The following is a 19797-nucleotide window of genomic DNA, read 5'->3' as shown; positions in this document are numbered from 1 at the left end:
TTCACTTGAACAATTTGTCAATGAGAAAAATTCCATTCCATGGTGGCATTTTCATGCCCCCGCGCCTTCCCTATGCCAGGACAGGTTTATTTCACCCGGAGATCATCATCCTAACTCGTGCTACGTGTGGTCGAAAAACTTTTCATTTACACGCTTCACCAGTCCGGCAATGTAGATCCTCTTAAGTGGCCGAATTACCAGAAAAATGCGTTGCCAAAAAAGCAGCAACTCTGGCATACAAAATGAAGCAACAAAATGCTTCCCCGAAAATTTATCAAATAATTTTAGCAAGTGAAAGTAAAACTTTGGAATTTGTTTATTAACAAAGTTTGGTTGCAGTTCGGTTGGGGCTGGTATTTGCCTAAAATGAAATGAGATGATTTGATTTTTTTGTTGTTTTGCTCTATTTTACGGAGTAGTTTAGTTTAGAAAACAAATAAAGAGTTGTGAAAGTCAATGTAGCTTAAATCAGAAATTCAAATTTTTAATAGAAGAATTATATGTGGGCTAGGAATTTGATATTTTTACATTTAGAATAGGGATTGGTAATCATTACGAAACTTTTTTTTAAATAAGGATGAAAAACGTCAGAAGTGTTGAAAATAAGTTTTAATTAGTTAAAGGACTATTAAACTTTATATTAATAAATAATATTTAATGACATAACACCGAGTGCTACTAAATCCCCTTGTAATTTTTCACAACCCAGATAAATTCGAAAAAATTATAAATATGAACAAAATAAAAAAAAGTTTTTTTTTTTTTTTTTTAAACCAAAATTTGAGCAATTTCTTGTGAAAAAATATTAAGTATTCAAATTTCTTTTGTTCACAGACTCACATTGAAATTCGATTAAAAATATTTCTTCCTTTGACATCTCCCTCAAAAAATGAAGTATTAGGGGAGATTTTGACTGAGAATTAAACCGTGTTAAATTGGCAGCAAAAAAGCTAACCACATAATTTATGTAATTATAATATGATAATAATTTTCTTAAAAACTATTATTCCAAGATATATGGTTTATTCTGAGATTTATAATGGAATTTTGTGTAGAATATTTCTTCTTTTGACACTTTTCGCCTAAGTCGAAATTTTATGTTACTTTCAGGTGTAAACTCAGAAAAAGGCGAAGGAAAAATCTATAAAAAATAGGAAATATTTTGGCGTTTCGTTGGCAACGATGCCAATATTTTTCTGATACATAATGAAAATCAAGATTTCTTTTCTTTGGTAACTAATAGTGAAATTTGATGAAGAATGTTTTTGTCTTTGAGGTCATCCTTCTAAAATGATTATTGGTAGGAGAACTTTGCATAAATTCACATAAAGTATGGCTTTCAAATGTATTTGTATACTTTTGATTTATTCTGCAATCTATAATTTATTTTTATGTCAAACTAGCAAGTACCCTCAACTTCGTCAGCGGAAAATCGTTTTAGATTCGTTTCAAGAGTTCCTGTTAGACCTTTTTAGTACACGAAATGTGAACCTTGTTCAGTTTGACAAAACTTCAATTCAAAACTTCATAGACCATACTAAACTGTCAGTCTTTCGAGATTTTGTTTTTCCTTTTTTTTTTCTTCAAAATCTTTCATTTTGAAGTTTACCGGGGAGGATATAAGTAACACAATTGCGCAATGGAGCATTATCAAATTGTTCTGCCCAAAACTCTATCAATGTCTCTATATGGAATAAAACAATTGTAGTGCGCATTTTCAAAACCACTACCAGACCACAGACATCAAGAGAGACCTCAATATAAAATTTCGGGATTCCAGCTCTGTTCCTTCAACCAACACCCAATTTAGTACAATTTAGTTCTTTTCGTAGAACTATAGTACACATTTCCAAAATCACATCCATATCTTCCTCCCACATACCAACGGAAACCTCAATATCAAACTTCGGGATTCCGGTTCTATCCTTCGCCCAATATCCAATTTAGTACCAGTTAGTACTTTTCGTACAATTATCAAAATCAACTCCATATCTCAACCAAAGATACCAACAGAGACCTCAATATCAAATTTCGGAATTCCAGCTCTATCCCTTCGCCGAATATCCAATTTAGTACAAATTTAGTACTTCTCGTAAAAACGTAGTACACATCTGCCAAAAACCACTTTCATATATCAATTCAAGATACCACTAGAGACCTAAATATCAAATTTCGGGATTCCAGCTCTATTCCTTCGCGCAATACCCAATTTAGTACCACTTAGTAATGTTCGTACAAATAAAGGACGCATTTCCAAACCCATCTCCATACCTTAACAACGGACATCAACAGTGACATTCATAACAAATTTCAGAAATTCAGCTCCATTCCTTCGCCCAATACCCATTTTATTACTATTTAGTACTTTTTGTACAATTATAGTACACATTGCAAGAACCAGCTCCATATCTTAATCCCAGATACCAAAAGGAGACCTTAGTATCAAATTTCGGGATTCCATCCATACCCCTCGGTCCAGTACCAAATTTAGTACCATTTAGTACTTTTCGTATAAATACATGACGCATTTTCAAACCACCTTCAAATCTTAAATATAGATACCCTCAGTAATCTAAATATCAAATTTTAGAAATTTATTTCTATCCCTTCAAGCAAAACCAAGTTTAGTACCATTTAGTACTTTTCGTAAAGTTGTAATACATACTTCCAAGACCAGGCGACATATGAACAAGGACGCCTATATCACATTTCAGATTTCAAGCACTATGCGTTCACCCAATACCAAATGGTATAAAATATAGTAAATTTAGTACTATTTGATACATTTCGTGCTTTTGTATTACACATTTCCAAAATTACCTCCTTATCACAAACCCACCACCGACAGGGACCCCAATACAAAGTTTCAAAATTCCAGCTTCATCCGCTCATCTCTAATCTAACTCTTCCCAATTTATTATCATTTGATACAGTTTTTACACTTAGTACACATTTCCACGACCAAAGTCATATTTCAAACATTTTAACCAAATTTCATACTAAATTTCAGGATTCCAGCTCTATCCGTTCACATAATTCGAAATGGTACTATTTTTATAGGTTTTGTGCTATTTTAGAAATTTCCGTATACTTTAAGTTAGAATTTCCAATAACCCTATCCTGCACTCTATTCTGCACTCTATTAATGACTCTCATTTCAAATATCAGAATTCTAGCTCATTCCGTTTGTCCATAACAAAATATTTGAAATTTAGTACATTTTAGTAATTTTCGTACATTTTGAGTACCAATTTCAAAAAATGTGCAACCCTGCAAAATTTCAAGATTCTAGCTTCAGCTGCTCCATATGGGAGTTGATTTTCAATAAATCAGTTACTTCACAACTCTTTTATGTCAACATTCAACAACATATCCTTCTTCTCTTTGGAACTCCCGGTTAAAGAAAAAAGTTGTTGACTGGTCTTGTCGAGCCTTGCAATGGCTTTGGGTGGCACTGTAAACATTTTCGTTGGCTTGCCTTTTCTTAAATGACAAACCCCACCCAACCCCACGTTGGGCGCCATATATGTTCTAGCTTAAGAGTCCCTTCATGTTATTAGCTGTCTTTAAATTGGCTTACCAACGCTTTAATATCCTCGGAGACAAGATATCTTGCTGAATTCTCAGTTTGGGCGTCATATATTATTAAATGATTTTGAAGCTATTACATTATTTTTTTAAACTTCAATTCAGATTTATAGATAAACACCATAGATAATCACCAACAAAGATCTGGCAGTTTTTTATTGTTTCTTAGAAAATCCATTTTAAACGAGCATCAGGTTCTTAAACAAATAGTTACTAATGGGGATCTGATAGATAGTTGACCAAAAAGATAGAATTCGGCTTCCGAATTGTTTTGTCTGGGACCTTAAATCTTGATAACGTTATCGTTGTGTTTCCATTTTTTATACCCTCCACCATACTATGGAGAGTATATTAACTTTGTCATTCCGTTTGTAACTCCTCGAAATACTCATGTCTGACCCAACAAAGTATACATATTCGTGATCAGCGTAAAATTCTAAGTCGATTTAGCGATGTCCGTCTGTTGTAATCACGCTATCTTTCGAACGAATTGAGATACAATTTTTGCACACGTGTTTATTTTTCTAGTAGGCAGGTTAAGTTCGTAAATGGACCATGTAGGTCGACGATTTCATATAGCCGCCATATAACGGTACCTCCCTATATTCGGTATTTTGATGAGTTAAGCGACATTATTTACCGGAATTGTTTCAAATTAGGTATTTATAGTTCGTAATGGATACTACGGCCTATGACAGAAAATTGTCTCTGCAGGTCCACGCCTTCGTATAGCCCCCATATAACGGTACCTCCCAATATTCGGTATTTTGATGATTTTAGCGTCATTATTCACCAGAATTGTTTCAAATTGTCTACGCAGGTCCAGGTCTTCGTATAGGCCCCATATCGTACCTCCCTATATTCGATATTTTGACGATTTTAGGTACAATACCAACCGAAATGGTTTGAGAAATGATATTTGAAGTTCGTAATGGATGCTACAGCCTGTGACAGAAAATTGTCTATGCAGGTCCAGGTCTTCGTATAGCTCCGAAATAACGCTACCTCCCTATATACAATATTTTGATGATTTTAGCAACATTATTCACCGTTTGTTTCAAGTTTCGAATTTGAAGATGGTAATGGCTTATGACAAACAATGCCTATGTAGGTCCACGTCGTATAGACTCCAATATAACGGCTAAATTCGGTATTTTTAATTTTTTTTTTTGTGTCGAATTCCACAAAATTTTTCTGGATCGGATCAAATTTCGGAATAAAATTTGTTTTTTTTTGGTCATCATAATACATTTACATTTGGTAATTGAATATGTTTTCAAACTCGACTTATTAAAATTGTTGACCCACTAATTTTATTAATTTAATTTTTGTTTTCATCATCCTTGGAATCTAGTTTTAGATTTCAATACAAAAAGTTGTTACATATTTAAAATATTAAAACAAAAACTAACAATCGACAGATAACATATTTGATTAATACATGTTCTCATATTTCACTGCTTGAAGAATTTTTCCCCAAATGAAATTAACATCTGCATTCACTTTCACATCAAGCATAGTTTTTGTTTTTACTTGCTGCGGTTGTTGTCGTTGTTGTAAAGCTTGCAATAATTAATTAAAACTTTAATATTTTTACAATTTGTTGTTGTAGATGTTGCTACTGCTGCTGCTGTTTTGTAATGGCATAACCTTGTAAGCCTACAGCTTTAACTTCGACAATTAAAAGTGTGTAAAATAAAGTTTGTAATTTTGTTTTTTTTTTCGCTTCAATGTTGCAACAGCAGTTTTTCATAGTTTTTCCAGTGAACATGTGTGTGTGTGTGAAATGTAGCAGAAGAGGCGCAACATACAGAGAGATATGTAGACAAAAGCCTTTTAACATCAACAACCCCATCACTGCTGCCTGTGGCTCTAAAACCACATTCACAAACCTCTGCCATGAACTTTTAGAGGTTTGAGCAGAACATCACGCACAAACATATATATATACATATAACATACAGGGAAACTCATGAGGCTCCACAATTTGCCTGTCTGTTGTTTTTGTAGTTTTCCTTCATATGCCGCTTACACACGCACACACACACATCCAGCCAGCCAGCCAGCATTAGTTTTGCTGCCACATGCAATATGTTAAACTTAATGAAACTGCATTTCAAGCCATTAATTTGAATGCTGTTGTTGTTTTTTGTTGTTACAACTATTCTTCTGCTTTGCAATCAGGCAGGCTGGCAATCGGGTTGCCTGGCTTGTTATGTTAGCCCTAGTACGATTACTGGTCCTGTCGTTGTTGTCGCCGTCTTCCTCGTGTCGTTAGACAACATTAAATGGCAACAGCTGTTTAAGAAAACCCTGTGAAAGTTGCACTTCCACATTCTAATAGGGAAACTAAAGGATTTTTCATGCCAACAACAACAGCAAAAGTAATGGAAGGGAATTTTCTGCTGCAGCAATAGAGAGAGAGTGAGGAAAATTTATGTAGCCGCCTAATTGAAGGCAACATAAAGAGACTTCATAACTAACACGAAATGAGAGGAGATGTAGTTAATATATCGGGATTATTAAATGTTCTTTGTTTAGTTGTGTGCGGTATGAGTTTGAAGGTTGCTTAAAGTGTGGGAAAATTATAAATTCACCACAAAAATTCCGTTTTGAAAGACTAGAAGCATACCTTTGGGAATCTTGGCTTGTAAACACTAACATATGTTAAGGCTCCTCGAAATTACAAAAATAAAATATGTGAGATTTTTCACAAAGAGATTAGAACATATGGCCTCAGTTTTTTTAGTCACTATTTTTGCGGTCCTTTTCCAGCAAATTTTTCAGATCTTACATAATCAATATGCATTGTGTTTATACATTCTCTTATTGGGTACTGAGATATTATGTATTTAAGTATCCAGGATGTAGAATACCGAATATCGGAAGGTACCGTTATATAGGGGCTATACGAAGACGTGGACCTGTACAGACAATTTTCTGTCGTAGGCTGTCGTATCCATTACGAACTTTAAATACCAAACTTTAAACAATTCCGGTGAATAAATTCACTAAAATCATTACAATGCCGAATATCGGGAGGTACCCTTATATGGGGGCTATACGAATACGTGGACCTGCACAGACAATTTTATGTCTTAGGCTGTAGTATCCATTACGAACTTCAAATACCAAATTTGAAACAATTCCGGCGAATAATGTCGCTAAAAGCATTAAAATGCCGAATATCGGGAGGTACCGTTATATGGGGGCTCTACGAAGACGTGGACCTGTACAGACAATTTTCTGTCTTAGGCTGTAGTATCCATTATGGACTTCAAATACCACGTTTGAAACTATTCAGGTGAATAATTTCGCTAAAATCATCAAAATACCGAATATCCGGAGGTACCGTTATATGGGGGCTATACCAAAACGTGGACCTACATGGCCCATTTCCAATACCAAAAGTCCTGCAGACATAACATACATTTGAACCAATTTTTTTATGCACTCCGTCGTGCTGTTAGTTGTTGTAGTCCATTATGCAGCTAAATGCAGGGTGAGATAAAAAAACTGCAACAAAATCAAAAGCCATAATTTTAGATTTTTTTTATTTTATTGAAAGCAAAAAATGTCGGAAATAGAATCAAATTTAAGAGTAAGTTTAGATTTGTTCGAATTGGTCACCTTTGGCATGAATTATGGCCTTCAAACGGCCAATGAAACCGTCACACTCAACCCGATTGTTGCTCTGCGGTATTTTGTTCCATTCCCGGCGAAGCGCTTGCTTGAGGTGATCGAAACTTTAGTAATTTTTAGTGCCAACCTTGCTTTCCAAAATACTCCAGATACAATAGTCCAACGGATTGGTATCCGGAGATTTTGGTGGACATTGTGCGTTGGAAATGAAGCGAGGAACCTCATTTTGTAACCATTCTTGGGTGTCGCGTGCTGAGTCCTGTTGGAATGTCCAAGGTCTGCGGCCAAAATGTTTGGGTGCCCAAAACTTTAATACACCCTCCACAATATTTTCGCGATAATATTCGGCATTTAATCTGATGCCACGGTCGATTAATACGAGTGGAGAGCGACAATCGGCTGTTATGGCGGCTCCCACCATCACCATGGCCGGGGCTTGAGTTCTGGTGGCCAACCGAAGGTGCATATTTTCAGCTGACCTCTTTGGCAAGTAAACACGACCACTTTGTTTGTTTACAAACTGCATGACAACGAATGTTTTCTCATCGGAGAAATTCAAATTCGGCAGTTCACCACTTTCGGCCAAGCGAAGCAACTCTTTACCTCTTTTGAGTCTTTTTTCTTTCTGTTGCGGTGTATGTTCCTGCACTTTTTGGAATTTCAATGGCTTTACCCCGAGCTCCTTTTTCAATATTTGCCGAATGGAATGCGATGCGATATGTTCAGCTCACGAGCCATTTTTCGGCCACTGCGACGTGGGTTTCGATCAAGTCGCTGTTTCTTTACTTTTCGAACCATTTCTGCTGATGTTGCTGTTTGCCTCCGTCCACTTCCTTTACGTCGGGCTACGCTACCAGTATCAAGGTATCGAGTGATGGTACAAGACACAAAAGATTTTTTCACATTTAAATGCTGGAGTGCTCTAACGATAGCCACCTGTGGTTTTCCAAAACGATGACAATATAATGAGCTGTCACTGGAATAATTTTAACAGCTGTCGAACGAGTGGTTTTGCCTCCATAAATTGTCAATATTTCCCAAAAAAAAAAAACATTTACCTCATTCAAAGCAAATGGAGTATCTGATTTGATTAAAATTTCACACCGTGAAATTTTTATGTTCTTTTAGGTTCGAAAGTCGGCATCATCGGTCCACTTATTCTGGTTATGATTATTTCACTCTTTACAGTAACTCTCCTCTAAATAATAGCTCTGATAAACTACAAAAAATATTGTCTTAACCTAGAAGGAAGGTGGGTCATATGGTTCCAATTCTTCATTTAGGCAAATCTGAAATAAAGATTTGATTTTCTTCTTACTTTGCAGATTTCAATTAATGTTAATCGGTTCACTCTCTGTGGAACCTTAAACACTATAGCAAAAATTTTTCAAAAAAAAAAAAAAAAAAATAGAAGTGGTTTTTAAAAATGTATGTGGATATCCTTTGTAATCCGAACTTCTTAAATAGTAATAGTTTTATCCCGCTTAAATTTGGTAAAATACTCCGATATTGTAAATTCGCTCCTTCCCATAATTCTGTCAGAATCCCAGCTGACATCAACTTGTTGCTGTATCAAATAATAAATATTCTCTTTTTCATAGATTTAAGATTTTCAATATATGTTGCATACTTTTAGGCTACGATTACGATATTGTGTACTAAGAGAATCCTTTAAAAAATCCAATATTAAATACCTATCCTCCCAGTCTGATATTGTATTCTGATAGAAAAAAATGATATTACGTCCAGCAGAAACATCCATTATATTCTTCAGCCATTGTGAGTGAGTCTGCCAACGGCAGATTAGTTCATGTAAAGTTCTACTATATTCATATATGAAGAACAATAAACAATACACAAAAACTGGTTGGCTGGTAGGACAGACTAATGGCGAATGGCCGAATGATATCAGGATGTGTCTAAGCATTAAAAATATACACTGAAACAATTCAAATACACGAACATATATGTATATTTGACTATATGTTTGAATGCATGTGTGAATAGGTTTTCACGCCTACCCTTGCAACCACCAAATGAAAAGACTCGTCGTATTAAGCCATCGTCTGTTATGCCAGCCGAACTGCTAACATAAATGTTTGCAATAAAATTTTTGTTAGGAATTGCGAAAGGGCTGGACATTACAAGAACAATCCATAGACACCCCGTTTTGAAGGCAAAACGGAAACGGACATTTATTGAGCAGAAAAATGGCATTAAATTGAACAGAATGAATAGTCGATTTGGAATGGATTCTGAATATAAAGATATATAGCATACAGAGGGCAAAACAATTGCAAATATTGGGCAAAAAGACGTGTAGACAACTGAAGGGGTCACGACAGCGTTTCGTCTAATGGAGATATATGTTATGGCCTAAGGAAAGGATTGATAGAAAAATATGGGCACACTATTCCAGGCGAAAAATTTATTTGTAAACAAGATTTTTTATATAATTTTTTAACTGAAATTTTATTCAATCTTTTCAAACTTATTTTCAAAAATCTGGTTCTTTCTGTCCGTCCGTCTGTCCATGTATTTTTGTAAACTAAGTACAGGTCGCATTTATTGCCCGATTCAGATGAAATTTTGCACAAATCATTTGTTTGACCCAAGAACGAACCCTATTGAAATTGGAGATAATCGGTCAAAATTTAGATATAGCTCCCATATATATCTTCGTCCGATTTGCCTTTGATTGTGCACCAAACGTGTAATATCAGCCCAAATATTAAAGAATTTTGCACGTACGACCAGATTGGACCTGAAAATAAGTATGTTAAATTTAATCGAAATCGGTTCAGATATAGATATAGCTCCCATATATATTGTTCTGCCGATTTGTTATTTTTGTCCTCCGCAGCCTCAGAAATAACTTTTGTTAAATTTTATCGAGATCGGTTCAGATTTGGATATAGCTCCCATATATAACTTCGTCCGATTTGCCTTTTATTGTGCACCAAACGCGTAATATTTGCCCAAATGGAATGAAATTTGGTGCTTACGACCGAATTGAGTCTAGAAACCAGTATATCAAATTTGGTGGAAATCGGTTCAGATATATGTAGCTATAGCTTCCATACATATTGTTCATCCGATTTCTTATTTTAGTCCTCCGCAGCCGTAATATGCACTCTGTAACGACGATATTTGGGGAAATATATCAAATATAACTCATAAGTACCCTTGCTAAATTTAATCGAGATCGGTTAATATTTGGATATAGCTCCCATATATATCTTCGTCCGATTTCCTTAATTGTGCACCAAACGTGTAATTTTAGCCCAAATGGAATGAAATTTAGTACTTACGACCGAATTGAGTCTAGAAACCAGTATGTCAAATTTGGTGGAAATCGGTTCAGATATAGCTATAGCTCCCATATATATATTATTCATCCGACTTGTTGACTTTGCCCTCCATAGCCGTAATATGGACTCCGTAGTAACGATATTCGGGGAAATATATCAAATACAGCCCAGAAATACCTTTGCCAAATTTTATCGAAATCGGTTCAGATTTAGATATAGCTCTCATATATATCTATCCAATTTCAACTTAATTGTGCACCAAATGGATAATACAAGCCCGAATTGAAAAGGCGCAAATTATTCGACAAATTTAGTAAAAATCGATTCAGAGGAGGATATTCCTCCCATATATTAGTTCCTTTAGACTTTTAATTATACTGTAATCATACTTGGTATGATTTAATTCCCACAAATTCCCCCATGTTATGTGAAGCTCTACTACATATACAACGTGGTGTAGGGTATCATAAAGACGGCCTACCCGATATTAAGACTTTCTTTACTGTTTTTTTATACCCTCCACCATACAATGGAGGGTATATTAATTTTGTCATTCCGTTTGTAACTCCTCGAAATACTCATGTCAGACCCAACAAAGTATATATATTTTTGATCAGCGTAAAATTCTAAGTCGATTTAGCCACGTCCGTCTGGTCTGTCTGTCCGCCTATCTGTCTCTCTGTTGTAATCACGCAATCTTTCGAACGAATTGAGATAGAAGGCTAAAATTTTGCACACGTGCTTATTTTTCCAGTAGGCAGGATAAGTTTGTAAATGGGCCATGTAGGTCCACGTTTTCATATAGCCCCCATATATAAGTACATTCCGATATTCGGTATTTTGATGATTTTAGCGACATTATCCACCTGAATCGTTTCAAATTTGGTATTTGAAGTTCGAAATGGATACTACAGCCTCAGACAGAAAATTGTCTGTACAGGTTCACGTCTTCATATAGCCCCCATATAATGGTACCTCCCTATTCACCGTTTATTTCAAGTTTCGAATTTGAATATGGTAATGGCTCATGACAACAATGCCTATGTAGGTCCACGTCGTGTAGACCCCAATATAATGGCTATATTCGGTATTTTTAAGATTTAAACAAAATTTTTAACGGCTTTTATTTTTTGAAAATTTCCAAATTCTCTCAAATGGTGGAGGGTATTCAAAGTTCGGCAAGGCCGAACTTATGGCTTTTAACTTGTTTTTTTTTTTTTTTAACAAAAACGGATTTTTGTCTCAAGATTTCATTTCTAATCACTATGTCCAGTTTAATTAATTGTCGAGATAATGAAATGCTTCCTGCCATATCAGGCATCGGTTATCTTCATCCCACTATAGGCGAAAAAAAAATATATTTTTTTCAAGCTTAAAAAAACAACTGAAAAAGAAATGGGATCACTTAAGCCCTTATATTTTGGTGTGTTTCGAATTTCAACACCAAACGCCTTTTGGATATGCACATGCCTAGCCTACATTTAAAGTAAGCCACAGCCACACATTTAAATAGCATACTTTTAGGCTTGCCAGCAGAACAATAACTTCACATTACAATGCCTGATTCTACAGCATAACTTTAAAAGCATGTTTATTGTCAAAACAATAATACCTAGAAGCCTACTTTTAGGATATATATTTTACAATGCCGGATTTTTTTTTTTTTTGGACAACTTTCTCCGTCGCGGGAAAATTCGTATGTAAATTATTTCTTCTATTTTTATTTTGGCCTACATCTTTATGTATGCATGTATGTCAACGACAAAAAATTATTGTTTTCTATTTGCCATGAATACAATGAGAATGGAAACGAGCGTTAAATTTTGTATGCCACGCATTACCACGTATGTGATAAATATGGTTACCTATTTTGTGGGGTAGCATATATTTGTTCTCTAGAAGTGTCTGAATTTAATTTAAGCGAAATAAAATATGTGGCTTATAAGCTTATCCAATTTTTCACTTTTTGGAATTAATTGGCACTAAGTCAGGACTAGGCAGGGAAATTCAAAATTGTGAATGAAATGAAAATATTTTCAAATGCCGATATCCTATGATATTCTCCTTGTCTAACCTTGTATAAAGTACTGCTACTAGTACCAGATACGTTTTCAACCTCCTTCAGTTAACATTGATCTTTATTCCAAAGTTTGGAATTTATTCCTAAATCTTAGATTTTTTTTTATTTATAATACAAATCATCAGACAAAAATTAAAAGAAATTTAGGGACTCTTTTCCTAAATTTCGTATCTCTTAGTACCAATTTCCGTACCCCGGACAAATGGTGACATATATGGGAAAGTTTCCGTACCCCATACAAATGGTGACATATATGGGAAAATTTCAATATTTTAGATTAAAACATATAGTTAATTGTACATTATACACTAAGTGATTCTTTGTACCCTTTCGTACAAATTTTTTGTTCAACCAGCCGTTTTAACCCCCCTCACAACTGCAGGATCCCTTATGCCAGTTTGAAAAATTTATTGACTGACTGAGGATCAAAGTCCATAACGAAACAGCTGAAGCTAGAATCTTCAAATGTTGAAAAAGGGTGGGATTTTGAAAGTTCGTACTAAAAGGTACAAAAAGTACAAAACTTCTAAAATTGTACCATTTGGTATTATCTGAACGGATAGAGCTAAACGTTTGAAATTTGGTATGAGAATAAAGGTTGGAAAGTAATTTTGTATGAATATATATGAAGGTGGTTTTGGAAATGTGTACTAAGTATGCAAACTGTACTAAACGGTACTAAATTTAGAACAGTTTATTTTTGGGGGCGAACGAATGGAGCTGGTATTTTGAAAAGTTGGCATTGGCGTCACTGTTGGTGGTAGGTTTGTATTAAAGAGGTGGTTTTGGAAATGTGTACTAAGTATGCAAACTGTACTAAACGGTACTAAATTTAGAACAGTTTATTTATTTATTAATTTTTTTTTTTTTTTTTGGGGGGTGGGGGACATAGAGCTGGTATTTTAAAAAGTTGGCATTGGGGTCACTGTTGGTGGTAGGTTTGTGTTAAAGAGGTGGTTTTGGAAATGTGCACTAAAAGTGTACGAACTTTACTAAAAGGTACTAAATTTTCAACAGTTTGGTTTCATGTTGGTTTAAGGTTTGTCATAAAGAGGTGGGTTTGCAAATGTGTACTATAACCGCATGAAAAGTACTAAATAATATTATATTTCGTAAAATTTGGGTATTGGGTGATCAGATAGTATTTGAAATGTAATCTTTGGTATTGAGCCCTCTTGGCAATATGTATGGGAATTAAATTTTATTTTGGAAATGTGTACCAAAATTCCCAAGTGGTACTAAATTTGGTACAATTTGTTATTAGCTGAAGGAATAGAGTTAAAATCCTGAAGTGTGATATAGATTTCACTGTCGGTATCCGTGGTTTAGTTATGGAGTTAGTTTTGCAAATGTGTGCTATAATTGTACGAAAAGTACTAAATTTGGTATTGGTTAAAGAAATTGAACTGAAATCCTGAAATTTGATATTGAGGGGTCGGTTGGTATCTGGGATTGAAATGGTTATTGCAAAGTGGACTATAGTAGTACGAATAGTATTAATTTGTACTATATTTGGTCGAATTTAGTATTGGGTGAACAGATAGTGCTTAAAATTTCAAATTTGGTATTAAGATCGCTGTTCATGTATAGCCTGGACATATGGAGGTGGTTTCGGAAATATGTGCTACAATTGTACAAGAAGTTCTCAATGGTACTATATGTATATATATTTAGATTACTGACAATATCTGTGATTTGAGATTCAGCGGTGGTATAGAAATGTGTCCTATATATGTGTGAAAAGTACTAAATGGTACTAAATTTGGTATTGAATGAAGGGATAGGGTTGAAAACCTGAAATTTGATATGCATATCACTGTTGATGTATGTGGTTGGAAATTGGAGCTAGTTTTGGAGATGTGTACCATTATTGTTCGAAAAGTACTAAGTGGTACTAAATTGTGTATTGGGTGAAGGGATAGAGCTGGAATACCGAAATTTTATAATGAGGTCTCTGTTGTTAACTGGAATTGAGATATGGAGGTGGTTTTGGAAGTGTGCATTTAATTGTATGAAAATTACTAAATTGTATGAAATTTGGTCCTGATTGAAGGAATAGAGGTAAATTAGATATTTAGATACATTTTGGTAACTGAGGTCGAGATTTTGAGGTGGGTTTAGAAATGTTCGAAAAATACTAAGTTCTACTAAATTGGGTGAAGGGATAGTGCTGAAATCCCAAAATTTGATATTGAGATCCTTGTTGGTTTATGATTTTGAGATCTGGGGATCTGGTACGTACTGTAATTGTTTGAAAAGTACTAAATGGTACTTATTTTAGATCCCCATTGGGGTCTAGATGGTAAATTGTACTAAATTTGATATTGAATGAAGGGATATAGATGGAATTTTGGAATTTGAGTTGAGAATTCTCTTGGTTTCTAGGGTTTACATATCGAGAAGTTGAAATAGTTTTGGCCAGAACAATTGGATGTGAGTCCAATGTGCAATAGTTTTATTAATATTCTCTTCGCTTAATTTTAAACTGAAAGATTTTAAAGACTTTTTGTTGTAAATGGAAAAAATTGTCATATTATTCTTGGCTTAAATTGAGTTTAGCTCAAGCTGGCGGAAAATTCTGAAAATTTTATCGAAGGTAGGTTTTTTTAGTGCGGTTCTTTTCTTCTCTTCACTTTGATATTTCTAAACCAATAATCCAAATAAAAACTTAAAAATTGTTCCTGTTTTTTTATCCTGATTACAACTAAAAAACATTTTCGGAAATCTCAAGCCCCGGCCAAAGGCCGTCTACTTTAACATCCTTTGGTTCGCGAAGCCAGAAAATCTCAAGCCGGATCCAAAGGCCGTTTACTTTAAAAACCGTTGGCTGGCGAAGCAGGTGTTGGACACACCCTATAGGAGAAAATCTCAAGCCCTTTGTTTTGGAACACTATATTTCGGGAAGTATGAACCCAACTCCCGCAAATATTTTGATGGTGTAATCAGGGTACAAAAACCTCCCTGTAGAAATATTTTTAATTTTTTATTTTGATTGTTGGTTTAGAAATAGATAAGTAAAAAAGCGGTATTTTCAGAATTTTCCGCCAGCTGGAGCTATGTTCCTTATTCCTTCCAAAAAAGAAAAATCCATGAAAGGTTAAACATTTGGTGCGATGTATGAATTTTCGATTAAAAATGTTGTCAAAATGAGCAAATTGTGAATTTTGAGAACAAAAAGGACCTAACTCGAACTTTTGAAATGAATAAAAGAATACGAAGTTCAAAAAGTCTCAGAGTTTTTCAACCCTTAGCACAGGCTAAATTTTCGTGATTATATCGTCGACTTATAACAGTGGAGTATCATTTAGTACTTTTATGTGCCTTGAGGTATAAATATTTTAACCCTTCCCTTCTCTCCCTTCCGGTGAGCCTTATTACAAATCATCATTACTCAATAAATATATTTAATCACATTGCACCATTAAAGTGCGAAGTTCAACAAATACCATACCATTTAGGTCTTTTCGTACCACTAATGTATGTATTTTCGAAATTCTCACCTGACTCCGCCTTTTACCATAATAACCCTCTTTGTATATTTAATAGCTCTAAACAATAATCCAATAAGTATATTGTACAATATTGTACCTTTAAAGTACGAAACCCAAAAATGCCCGTTTATTACAAATCTCTGCACATTCTGAATTCAACGTTCTAGCATTTATCAATCGCTTAACAACAAGTTTTTACGATTTGCTACTTTTGTTAATCAAACGATACTAATTTTCAAAAGCGGCATCTTTTCTCGCCCCTCGGCACCATTGGTTTCCCCCTTATGTAAAATGTGAAGATTTTGGCTTCCCTGTTAAAGATTCTGCAACTATATTTTAGAATGCACGCAAACATTTCCTCCAGATAAGATTAGAGCAGATAGAAAAAGTCATTGGCATTACTTCATTCATAAATCCCTTCCCAGATGCAGTTTTTAATTAAAATCAGATAATCTCAGACCCAAAAAAACACCTTCTCCTTCTGCTCACCATTTGCGTGAAGCTACACAAAAATTTAAATCACTTACCCACTACACTCGAAGTAACCATCAACAGCAGTAACAACTAAAAATTTTTAAAATAATACTTCAACCTGAAAAAAACTTCATCATCACCGAGCAAGCCAAGAGCAAAACGCTGACACATTTTGATGTAAAGCCCAGATACGAATGTCAAAATACTGGCAGAATATTTTTTACATCAGCAATTTTTGCGCCCCTCATGTGTCACTCTCTCTCCCTTTGCCATGGTACCCACAAGAAAGAAGAACGAGTTACTTCAATATTAACACAGCTCTTTAGAAGCTCGGTGGTTGCTGTGCGAAAAAAAGGAAAAAGCAATTGTTTAGAAGATGCTAAGGGAAAAATTGCTGATTTGCAAAAAAGAGGAATTTTGTTGTTGTTGGATGTTGGTGCTCAATTGAGGTAAACAAACACCAAACAAAGGAAAACTGTTTCGGCTGCTGCTGCTGCCAAGGGCTAAAATGGGGGAAAGAAAAACACATCACGAGGGGAGCTCCATCACTGAAGATGCTGGAGTCAAGAACTGCTACTACTACGGGACTGATAGTGTCATCTGATAACCAAACAACTACCTGGTTGTTCTCCATCAACTTCTTCTTCAAATTCCGGAGTTAAATATCAATGAAGATGATGCTGCGCGGCTCCACCTGCCGGCGAATGCTTGCTGAATCACTGGCAAAATCGGAAGAGGAAAACAATGAAGCAAATGGAGTACAACACCTTTCAAGTTGTTGGCAATTTATATAGACATGACAACAAGGAGCAACGTTGTTGTACTCCAGCAAATGGTTGACTTCCACTTGGTGGAACATCTTGAGCGAAGTAAGAAGACGGAGAAGAAAAAAAAAAAAAAAAAAAACTCTGACGGTGGTGGCGCAATTTATCAAGATCTCTGTATAGAGATTTTAAAATGCTTCCTGAATTTGATGTTGTTGTTGTTGCTGCTGTTGTTACTATTGTCGCACGAGTGCCATAATCAAAGCCAGGGCAGGGGGGTAGTAATCCATATACCAAACATTAGAACACGTCCCTTCGTCATGTTCCTCCTATACATGACTGACTTCAGCGACTGGCTGGCTGATGTCATGCATAACAAGCACCCATTGTTTATCAACTACAGCAAGAAACAGTTTGAGCTTCTTCTTCTTCTTTGTATTCGTCCTGCCATACGACGAACAATAAAGTAAGCAACTAACGAATGAGATAAACGCCAACAGCTTACCCATCAACTAAAAATATAATCATCCACAAAAGTTGCGAAACAACGGCCGCAATTATGCCCTGGACCATCAACAGCGGCAGCAGCAGTAACAGCAACCAAAAACAGAAAAACCTATGAAGATGGGGCACAGTGATTTGGAATTCAATTCTCCAGGACAGAGTCACACAATTTCCGTCATATGTTTTTTTTTTGCCAGGATCTTATTGGAACCTTTAACTAACTATCGTCCGAGTTGTCCGATTTCATCCAAACCTAGTACATCGTAATATTATTGTCAAACTTAGATCGATTTCGGAGATGGGCAATATCAGACCACTGCTTCTGGTAGCTCCTCCACAAAATTTCAGAGAAAATAGCTTTTTGTATAGAACATGAAAGGATCGTCCGCTTTTCTGTAGTGCTAGGTTCGATGCGAAAATAAAGAATATCGGCTCACTCCATTAAGTACCTCCCCCACAACGGGTCAAAATTTTGAAAAATAGTAGTGAAGTAATAGTTAATTTTTTTTAAAATTTCGCATATCCCATTATTTCTAAAAACTATAGGTCTGACAGAAAAATGGGAGAGGTCGGACAACTAATTGTGGTACCTCCCCACAAGGCGTCAAAATGTTGAATATTTAGATCTCCAATACAACGCGAAGTGGGTATCCGATTCTCTTCAAATTTCACACCTCCCAATATTTCTACTGACACAAAATTTGGGTTGAAGATGGGATGCATCGGTTCATTCCTTCTGGTACCTCCCCCACAAAGGGGTCAAAATTTTGAATAATTATAACTTTTATAAAATGCGAAATAAGCATTCGATTCTCTATGAATTTCACTCATCCCAATATTTCTATCAAAAGAGAATCTGCTGTGAAAATGGGATATGTGAGACCACTCCTGCTTGTACCTCCCCCACAAATGGGTCAAATTATTCAATAATTATATCACTCATAAAATGCGAAATAAGCTTCCGACTTTCTTAAGATTTCACACATCCTAATATTTCTACCAACACATAATCAGATATGAAGATGCAATATGTCAGACCTCCCCTTCTGGTACCTCCCCCACAACGGGTCAAAATTTCGAATATCTGTATTTCTCATAACAATGCGAAATAACCATCCGATTCTCTTCAAATTTCACACATCCCAATATTTTTATCAAAACAGAATCTGCTGTGAAAATGGGATATGTGAGACCACTCCTTGTACCTCCCCCACAAATGGGTCAAATTTTTGAATAATTATATCACTCATAAAATTCGAAATAAGCTTCCGACTCCCTTAAAATTTCACACATTCCAATATTTCTACCAACACATAATCAGATATAAAGATGGAATATATCAGACCTCCCCTTCTGGTACCTCCCCCACAACGGGTCAAATTTTTGAATATTTGTATTTCTCATAACAACGCGAAATAACTATCCAATTCTCTTCAAATTTCACACATCCCAATATTTTTATTATCACAAGGTCTGGTGTGAAGAGGGAATATATCGGTCCACTCCTTCTTGTAACTCCCCCACAAATGGGTCAAATTTTTGAATAATTATATCACTCATAAAAAGCGAAATAAGCTTCCGACTCACTTAAAATTCCACACATCTCAATATTTCTACCAACACATAATCCGATATAAAGATGGAATATGTCAGAGCTCTCCTTCTGGTACCTCCCCCACAACGGGTCAAAATTTTGAATATCTGTATTTCTCAAAACAACGCGAAATAACCATCCGATTCTTTTCAAATTTCACACATCCCAATATTTTTATTAACATAAGGTCTGGTGTGAAGGTGGAATATATCGGTCCATTCCTTCTTGTAGCTCCCCCACAAAGGGGTCAACATTTTGAATAACTTCGAAGTTCATAAAACGCAAAATGGACATCCGATTATTTTCAAACTTGGCACATCCTAATATTTCTATCAAAACATAGTCAGGT

This window comes from Musca domestica, unplaced genomic scaffold (assembly GCF_030504385.1).
Source record: "Musca domestica strain aabys unplaced genomic scaffold, Musca_domestica.polishedcontigs.V.1.1 2, whole genome shotgun sequence".
Taxonomy (NCBI): domain Eukaryota; kingdom Metazoa; phylum Arthropoda; class Insecta; order Diptera; family Muscidae; genus Musca; species Musca domestica.
This window is presented reverse-complemented; position numbering follows the sequence as displayed.